Here is a 10,585-nt window from a genome sequence, read left to right as displayed (position 1 = left end):
GCAACTAAAGGACTTTCCCTGCCACCCCTTCCCCTCCCTGCTCCCCACCAGAAAGCTCACTAAATCATCTTTCAGTCTTTCTCAGTTTGATGAGGGATGACACTGAGTAACTGCACATCCATGGAAGTAAGATAAAATTCCAAAAGTTCTTGGTTCCTTTCTTTATAATTTTATGTCACTCTGAGCTGGCCCCAGGTTTTAGCAAGAATATTGATAACTTAATTTAAATTTTCTGATCATTTTTCTTTGCTTTTAAATTTCCATCTCTCTATTTTTTCATCATCTTTTTATTTCCTAGGCAATGTGTACTGTATCTATCTGCAAGATGAGAAATGAGAGGAAAAAAAGAGAAGAGGGATCATATCATTTTTCAAGTTTCCACCTTCTTGGAGGTGTAGCTGAGTGCATTCTCCGCTAACATTAACTTGATGCTCCCCTGATCTGTCTACCTAAAATGACTGACTCACAGCCTCATGAAACAGACTGAGCCTGGTGGTCAGGATAATTCTGCTGGAATCTGAAATAAAAATCAACACAGCAGCAGTGACAACAGTAAGCTACCTCTACCACTAGAGATCTTTATGCAAATTTTTTTTATTAAGTGTTAATTTCAGCTCATTAGATGAAACAGACTTGTAACATAGTCTGCATGAATGCAGAATAAGTCATCTACAACAAGGAATAAGGACAGTGGGCAAAAAGCCCACATTAAGGAAAAAAATCAAAGCATTACAAATGCATTTTAGCAAAAACTGCAGTACAGAACTCCCCCATTTCATTTCTTGGATTTACTAAAAGTCAACAAAAGCCTCCAGCCCTTTGTGTTCATATCAAATGTCAGATCAGAACATCTAATGCAAAAGGGAATAAAAGGAAAGCCAGTAAAAGAAAAAGAAAGAGAAAAGAAACAAACCACAAAGAAAACCCTCATTTCTTCCCTTTTATAGAAGGAAGAAGAGTTTATTCCCAGGATTTCCTAGTGGTGTCATAAAGTCCATGTATATCTCCTTAAAAAACATATTCAGCCTCTGTTTGAATCTGAATCTATCTATCCATTTGAGGCTAATCATCTATCTTCTTGAGTATTCTATTTACATAACTGTGAAGCAGTAGTATCTTTGATTAAATCTGTTTAACAAATGCCTATACAGTTTACTTCAGAAATTAGATGATGTGGCTGAGAAGATAAAAAATGGTAATGTAATATATATTATGTTATTATATATATATATTACATTCTAATATATATTTGACTAAATATACAAAATATATTTAATATCTTGGTTTTCTGTTGCCATCTAAATTATCTACTGGTGACCTAGAAATTATAAGAAATGTGTGAAGGGATTTTGGAATGATTTATTTGAAGGGCAGGAAGGTCTAGACTAATCTATTGTACAAGCATGTTGACTGCTGCACTATGGAAAGAGGCAGACTCCAGACATGGAAAGGTGCCTTTCTGAGGTTGATGTGCAGATAACTCACTGAAAGAGATTTATAGAGAAAGTAATGAGCAGAGATCAATGCATTAGCAGTTAATTTATAAATCAGTCCTTATAGACTCTGAGAGCACAAGAGGACCAGCTTCATTCATAAGATCATAATGTTCACAGTTACTGGAAAGAGATTTCAGGCCATTCTTCATCCATTCATTTTTTGTTTGTCATGCAGAAGAAAAGATTTAGATGTTCACTACAGATGAGAGGAAAAGCACTTCGGAAAAATTCAGTGACGTTCCGACAGTTTGATGACGTGTTTTCTGCCCCTGAAGCAGTAGGATTAATGCTGCCTGGCACTGACTGCAGGATTTAATCACTCCACAGCACAGAAGTGCCTTTGTGGTTTATCACCCACATTTTTGCTTTACAGGAAAAGGGCTTTTCTTCATTACCACTGTGCAGTTAGTAGTCTGTAGACACGTTCTTCACATTAACTTTCATTATATGCTTTTAGGTAGGGCCATTTTACCTTCACCTCTGCCACTGTAATGTGACTGTGACTAGGTAACTTGGTGATAAAAGGGAAGAATTTAGACTGTGTTAATATTTCCTTGATTCCCTTTTGAGGGTCATTGGCAGTGACACATCCTTTTGCCCTGAAGAGGACTGATGGTGCTGCTTGTTACCACGACTGTGAAGGAACAAATCTGAGGACATGGACAAGGCAGGTTTCTTTCTGTGTCCTTGGAGAAAGAGGATGAAGTCAAGGTTTCAGAGGTCTGAAGAGGTCTGGTGTTGGGGGGTGAGATTTCCCTAGCTTCTCACAGTCAGGTTTGGAATGGCCCATAGCACAAGCTTTTTGCTACTTTCTCCATATTACAGCTTTGCCTGCAACAGTGCAGGGTCCTGCATGGATTGCTGGGCACAACCAGCATTAATGGCCATGACCTTAAAGTCCTTGAATGGCCTGAGAGCAAGTATGACTAATGATTGAGCCACAACAGAGCAGAGTTCCTACCTTAAGGCCCGAAAGGGAAAGAGTAGCCATCAGCTGTGTTTTGGGCTGAGTTCATCGAAGAGTGTGATTCCAGACTTAGAGACTCAACTGATGGCTTCTTGAGGGAAGGATGGGGGAAATGGATAGTTAGGGAGTTTTGGATGGACATTTATGCACTGCTATACTTAAAATGGATAACCAACAAGGACTTACTGTAGAGCATTTGGAACTCTACTTAAGGTTACGTGGCAACCCAGAGGTGAGGGGATTATGGGGGAGAATGGTTACATGTATATGTATGGCTGAATCCCTTCACTTTTCACCTGAAACTATCACAACATTGTTTATTAAATAACTACTGTTGTTGTTCAGACACTAAGTTGTGTCTGACTCTTTGTGATCCCATGGACTATGGCACACGAGGTTTTCCTGTCCATCATTTTCCAGAGCTTCCTCGAACTCATGTCCATTGAGTCAACGATGCTATCCAATCATCTATCCTCTGTCACCTCTCCTCCTCTTGCCCTCAGTCTTTTCCAGCATCAGGGTCTTTTCCACCAGGTCAGCTCTTCACAAAAGTATTGAAGCTTCAGCATCAGTCTTTCCAATGAATATTCAGGGTTGATTTCCTTTAGTATTGACTGGTTTGATCTTGCTGTCCAAGGGGCTCTAAAGAATCTTCTCCAGCACCACAATTTGAAAGCATCAATTTTTCAGTGCTCAGCCTTCTTTATGGTCCAACTCTCACTTCCAGGCCTGACTACTGGAAAAACCACGGCTTTGACTATACGGACCATTGTAAATACCCCAATATGAAATAAAAATTTTTTTAAAAAGTCACTCCCTGGAGGTCATTTGCAGGGGAGACAACGATGTAGTGGAAACATAAAAATGCTATGGTCTTTCAAAGAAAATACAATTGTGTTAATTTCTCCACTGAAGCATATTTAAAACTTAAGCATCTTAAGAGTAACATCCATTGATAAGTAGATGTTTACAGAGCACAAAATCTGGAATTAAAAAATGAATAAAGTACAGCCTTTATCTTGGTCTTATTGTTGCAAGGGGAGATGGACACTTAAACAGATCATTTCCATTTGAATAAATTCTATAGTAGATATAATGGAAATAAAAACAAAGAATTAGATGATTAAGTCCTATGAGCATTAATTTTTTCATCTTTACAGAAGGGCTCAGAATTGCTCCAAATGATCACTCTGATGGTAAAATGAAGCAATAAGTATAAAGTGCAGAGTGTAGTGCTTGGAACCTGAGTTTTTTCATCTGTAAAGTAATGGTTTTGTCATCTGTGAAATGAACTTGCTTCCTGAATTTGGAGTGAAGATTGAGTGAGGCAATGTGTATAAAGCATTTAGCACATTGCTTAGCACATATCAAACACTCAAAATTGTTAGCTATTGATCTTGATACTGCTGTTGTTATTTTCATGGTGCAAATGCAGGAAAGGTAATTCAGCATGTGGCACACTTGTGGGGTGGCTGAAAGGTTGTCAATGTGGTCTTCTCAGAAAAGATGATACCTGAGGTGATTCATGAAGAATAGTCATGAAGTCTGACAAGAGGAAAAAATTGGGGGGAAAGGGCATTTTAGTGCTTTTGGTTCTTCCACACAGCTTATACTAGTAAGTTTTACATAATTTTTTTTTCCACAAGAGGCAAAGTATTTTATTCTAGTATCCCCCAAATTGACTGTGGAAGTAAAAAGTTTCTACATTAAAAAAGTTTATATAAATTATATGAATAGTAATTTTCATAAAAGTCAAAATGAAATGTTCTGCATAGGACAAAAGATATGCCTAAGCAACATATCATATTTGCACAAGGCCACTGAATGTCATGGGTACTACTAACAAATGAAAAAGCTTAAGTCTATGGCAGTCTGAGCAAAGATTTCAGTTTGGTATTCTACAACCCCAAGACTATAAACTACTCTTACTATACAAAAGCTCTAATGACATACAGAGTTTTTTGTAGGAACTCTTGTGCTTCTGGTTGGCACATTATCTACTCTTTAATATGTAAAAGTAATACAGACAGTTGTGAGAGGTTGTGCGAAACTATTGTATTTACAAAAATGGCACAAAAGTGAATTCAACAGTCGATGCACATGCACACTTCATTCACATCTTCAATGACAGAAGGTATTCTGAACACTATAGAACTGAATAAGAATACTAGCTTCAACAGCATCTGTTAAGCAATAGAGTCATGTAAGTTACACCGGAATGGGCAAATATTGCCCGAGTAAAATTCTATTGTTAAAGCTGAAATAGATTTAAGGCTATTCAAGTTCAAGCACAGGATACAAATCTTTTGGAGCCCCATTCATTTGTGTTTGAAATATGTGAACTTTCTTCTAACTTGTGGTCTTAAACTTTTGTTTTACAAAACCCAAAAGGAAAATCCAGAAGAAATCAACAGTAGAGGTTATATTAAATAAGAGTAACATACAAAGCTCTAATTAAGATGAATTAAAGAAAGCCAACATTAAAACTGCAAAACTTGTTTGTTACTTGTTGGATCCAGCCCTACACTAGGAGTTAGGTAATATATACAATTATTTTCAAGTAGATTACTTTATGTTGCTCTAGCATGTTCTTTTCATCAGTGCACTGTTAAACTAATCAAAAACTCTACACATGTATATTCCCTTACAATAGCAGCACACACTACCGCTATCTGCAAAGCCATCACTCTCAAATGACAGGGAGTAAAAGGAAATAAAAAGCAGAGGAGTAACATATTAAGGAGAAATAATGGGAATTAGAAGATCCATGCAGTTCAGCTCTTTTTAATCAGGCAGCCAGTTTGCTAGCAACAAGAGATGGTTTCCATTGAGGAAGGTCCTGTGGAGTGGGAATGTGGTCACCAGTGACCTCTGTCTTATCCGGGGTTGCAGTAGGAAGTTGCTTGTTCTTCATTTTTGCTTTAGCTATGTTGTAATCCCCAGAATCAAAATATTTTTGCCCTTTCTGCAATCGCTTCCTTAAAAAATCAGAACCTCCAGGCTTTTGTCCCAGATGAGGATACCTTGCTTTTAATTTGGCTTCTTCAGCTTTCTCTAGACTAGTCACTTTATCTTCCATTTCCTTCTGCTCCTCCGTGGAGGCTGCCTCGGGGACTTCTGTAGACATACTGCTCCCTCTTCCTCCGCTTCTCCAGCTCTGCTTTACATAATTTTTTATCCCTAATTGCCGAGCTCATGAGTAAGTCACCAGGGCAGGCCTTTAGAATGTCACACAGCTTTGCTGCTGTGAACACTTAGGTGCATGCACATAGCATGCTTAAAGTTAGAAAACTGGAATTAAAAAAAAAATTAAGTGAAATATATTAAAAACAGAGAAAGAAAAAGAAGGTGAGAATATGCTTTAATTAGAGATTTGATTTATAAAGTACAGAAGCTCATTCCAGTTAGTTCAAATAAAGAAGTATATACTATGAGGAAGTAAAATAGAATAAAAATGAAGAATCCAAGAAGGATTCATAGCACATTCATATCTGAATAAAAGGTCTGCTTTGTTAAAGTAGTTGGTTTTCCATGACATTTAGCCAGAACTAGATTGAAGATTACACAGATTTTCACAATCCATTCTATCTGTCTTATGTATTTCCTGCAATTGTTCAAAGATTCTGCTACACTATGTCTTGGTATTCTTTCATTTGTTGGTGACACTTGCTATTTCCTTATCATTATGAGTTTTAGATGGTATTTTTGTGAGATATTAGGAGAGGATGAATTTGGGGACTGTTAACCATTTGCTAAATTAAAAAACAAAAGAAGAACAACTTTCCTGGGACTTTTTAAACCTTCAGTTAATGCTTATTTTATTGGCTGTGTTATATATGAGTTTATTTATGATTAGCCATGCAACTCCAGTTTAGCTGCAGCACAGGCAACCCTAATCAATTCCATCTAATTTGGTGGAGGTGGAGGAGTGACCTGCTTTCTTCTTTCAATAACTCAACCATGGAAAGAATAATGACAAGAATCTTCTCTCTTACTTACAGGTAGTTCAAAGGCTGATCTAGACTTTATCATTATTAATTGCTATGAGAAAAAAACTAATGCTAAATTGCAGGCTATATCTCAGAAGAGTCATGACAATGATCATATGCATACTGTGCAGCCTGTGTCCTTTGATCCCCAAACCTGCAAGGGACCTCAGCTGCCCAATTCTGGCCTAAAAGAAAGAAAGGTGCATAGGTTTGTGTTACTAGTGATGTGTGTTGTTGAGGAATTGGGGGAGATGACTGTCTCTCTGATCTCAGAGTGCATGTTCTTAGGAAGGATGGCCTAAGGACTCTTTCAGTTCTTTTCAGCTAATGTTCCCATTTCACACAGGAAAAATGCCATTTTTTCAGAAAATGGTAAGCCATGTTTTCAGAAAATGTGATTTCCCTTTTTACCCCTAGATTTAGATTACCCCTAGAAATCGACCAAAAAGTCATTTCCTGTCATTACATGTGATTACTGGAAATATTTGTTCCCCATCTGAGCTAATATTAGGATCTCAATAGGTTTTTATTGGCTTCCCAGGTAACTGGGTCATAAAAGAACCCACCTGCCAATGCAAGGAGATGCAAGAGATGAGAAGTCAACCTTGAGGTCAGGAAGATCCCCTGAAGGAGAAAATGACAACCCACTCCAGTACTCTTGCCTGGAGAATCCAATGGCCAGAGGAGCATGGCAAACTACTGTCCACAGGGTCACAAAGAGTCAGGTACTCCTGAGCACACATGTCACAGATAGTTATCAAATATATGAATCACAGCAAAGTGGGGGCTCAATCATTCTAAATCAATTCTTCTCTCCATTTTTTCCTTCATTCTGTATAGCATCATGACCTTCCATAGTCTTTGGATAAAAAGATAGACTAAACGGATGCTCAACTAGCTATGGGACCATGATTGTGGATTTTTTCGCAAGCAAATCAGCCAAGAACTTTTGACAGACTGCTACCTTGGCAATTTAACTCCTTCACGATAGTTCCTTTTTCCTCATTTCGTTTGTCCGCAAGTGTCTGGTGCTCACATTTATTCTTCTCCTTGTTCTTGTACTTATTCCTTCAAAAGTTACTGAAGATTTTCCTGAACTGGAGGGTAGATCATGTAGAGTCCATAAGCTACTTCTGAGAAAAGGGGACATTAAGTAGTAATTTGTGTACTATGTAGATCTATCATAGCATTTTCCTAAATGTGTTATGGGCCAAGGAGCAAATCTCATTCTTATTCTTTCTATTCTTCTAGAATCCAGGGATAGTTAGAGGGACCTTGGAGAAATATGGGACTACTTGAAATTTTGCTTTAGAATAGCACAATAATAGATATTTAAATCCTCAAATAAAGTTTTTTTTCTGTCTTCACTCAGTCCAGGCAGTTTCCCAGTTCTAAAAACTGATATGGGCTGTCCTCACTTAAGAGAAAAAATGAGTTTTAAGAGTAATAAACATATTTGATGAAAATAAATGTAATTAAGATATTTTAATGTTGTCTGTTAACATTAGTTTTCATGAATCATCTGTTTCATGTGAATATGGTTAATATTGGCTAAAAGCAACCTTCTGTGTTGGTGGTCCTCTTTGTGACATGCTGAGAAAGATTGGAGTTCCTTCACTGAAATTTTGGTTTTTCTGACCAGCTATCATAGTTCTCTGCAGTGATGGGAAAGTCATATGATCTGTGTGCTTGTGGGAAACATCACTTCCAGCTTGAATTCAAGGGAGAAACTGAACACAGTGATGCTTCTTGTGAAAAATAATTAAGCATGTCTGATATCTGAGCATTAGGCTCAGAAAACCATTGACTACCTGGTTTTTCCCATTTTCTATTGTAGTCTACATGCAGAGTCACTCTTGCTGCCACTCAGCCCTGAGACAACCAATTTCATGAGTTTTTTCCACACATTTTTTTTGTTTTAGCTTTTTTTTTTTTTTTTAAACATTGGAGGTATTTAAATGACCATGTGCTAAATTATAAACTCCAATCCTGAATACTTTTGTCAGGCGAGTGCATGCTCCTCGGTTCTATCTCGTCACAACAAAGATTTGGAGTGACGGACATTAAAGCCCTCGGTGCATCACAGCTCTCGGGCCTTGGACAGACCATGTTATAGCTCTCAGGTCTGGAACAGACCTTATTATAGCTCTTAGACAAATCAGTGTTAGAGCTCCATGTTACAGCTCTATTTTATTTAGATAATAGCAGGAAAATCCATCCTCGTGGCATGAAGGCATGTCGACCCAAAGACGTGACGAGAAGAGCACCCTAGCACGCGGGAGAGAGAGAGAGAGAGAGAGAGAGAGAGAGAGAGAGAGAGAGAGGCCCCCAGCCCTTTGGCTCCTCTTTTTATATGTCCTTTCCTTCCCCCTGGGTCTGCCCTATGTAAATTGGGCTGGCCAGGAGTGCTGTTTGTTCTACCTCAGGTCCTCACTCAGGTCCTCGGACCTTCCTTTGTTCTATTTTTGCAGGCTTTTTCCTTCCTTATCTTTTAGCCACCACCATTCTGGACTCCTGTTTCCTATTCTAACTACCTAACACTTTAATTAGAAAACCCAGCACAACAAGATATTATGCAACCTGTAAATGTCAATCCATACCTTTAAATAAATGTTAACAGTAAAATCATAGATTGTCTTAGAAATACAGACAAGGAACAGAGGTTCCTTTCTACTTTGCTATAGTTAAGAAGGTTTTGGGCTCAAAGAAGGGAGAATAATAAAGGACTTAGGATTTTGAGTAGAAGCTATTTGTCAGGCATAAAGCAAGTCATATGCACATATATTAAAGTGTCTTATGGGTTAGATATTGGACTTATGAAACAGATATAGTTCTCCACTGGAGCTAAGAAAGTAGGCAAGTAGACAACTTATCCAAAGTACAATGTGTTGAAAATTTGGTTTTTCATGTTTCTTACAAGAAAGAGTCACTGCTTGACCACCCAGGAGCTTTAAATTTCTTCTTCTATAAGGACCAAACTTTTTCTTCAATTTTACACATTGTACAATACCAAACGGTAGATTCAATAGCCGATTCAGTGTAACATCTACAGTGCCAAATTCCTTTTTGCTTTCCTTGGAGGAGAATTTAATAATTTTGCCAATGGACTTGAGCCCTGTTATGCTGGCAAGCTGGAATAAAACGAAACCAGATCAGAATTTTGTGAGATAGCATAGATGTGATCCCATAAGTGCTGACTCATAACTCATTCATCAACATTGTATTTAGGACCTTTAATCAACCTGCTCTACAAATTCCTAGATTTTGTCATTATCAGCACCTCCTTTCTCTCCTAAATGTTTCCCCATGCCTTCCTTTTTGATATTATGACTTCAGAAGCATACAGTGGTCCTTCAGAATTGCAACAGACAGAAGTAAGCAAAGATAGCAGCAAACTAAACTAAGTTCTTAGGTGTATACATTAGTCTTTAGAATCCTATAGAAGGTACAATTCTAAAAATGTGTCCCAAAATTTCAAGGCTTTAAATCCACAAAGACCATGAATGTGATTATATGTTCCTCCCATGATTGTGTTATGCTATAGGTCAAAGTTGTGCTTTAAAAATAGAGATTATCCAATTTTGCCTCATCTACTCACATGAGCTTATAAAAGCAGAGAAGTTGCTCTGAATAGTGGGGGGAAAGTAAAGCAGAAGAAATCAAAGATATATGAAGCATTAGAGGGATTCAGTGCCTATTGATGAAATGAGATAGGTGGGGTCATGTGAGAAGGAATGCAGGTGGCTGGAAGCTGAGAGTGGTTGACTGATGGCTGCTCCAGCAAGAAACTGGGAACCTCAAACCTATAGCCATAAAGAACTGGATTCTGTCAACAACTTAAGTGTACTTGAAAAGTAGATTCTTCCCGATGTCTCCAGATAAAAGCCCAGCCAGCCAACCCTTAATCTAGAACTTGTCATACTTAAGCAGAGAACTGTTAGGGAAATTAAATGAATAGCCTTATTTAGGCTTCAGGGACAAAGCAAAGCAGACCTCTGACCTTGCTTCTAAATTGCCTGGACACTGCCCTGACTTGGAGTGACTGTCTGCTCTCATTGCGAGACTTGTAGTACCATAGATAAGAATGGGGAGAAATCTTGAGATTGTTGAGACCCTGGAGGGGGCCTGGCCAA

At 38.1% G+C, this 10,585-nt stretch overlaps 1 pseudogene; it reads right to left on the bottom strand.

The window, feature by feature from the left end:
• Positions 1-5,168: 5,168 nt before the first annotated feature.
• LOC136162827 (cAMP-regulated phosphoprotein 19 pseudogene) lies at positions 5,169-5,618 on the bottom strand (annotated as a pseudogene).
• Positions 5,619-10,585: the final 4,967 nt, after the last annotated feature.

The sequence above is a fragment of the Muntiacus reevesi genome, chromosome 3 (assembly GCF_963930625.1).
Source record: "Muntiacus reevesi chromosome 3, mMunRee1.1, whole genome shotgun sequence".
In the NCBI taxonomy this organism is placed as follows: domain Eukaryota; kingdom Metazoa; phylum Chordata; class Mammalia; order Artiodactyla; family Cervidae; genus Muntiacus; species Muntiacus reevesi.
Note: the sequence above shows the minus strand (reverse complement) of the source record. Positions and strands in the feature narration are given on the sequence as shown.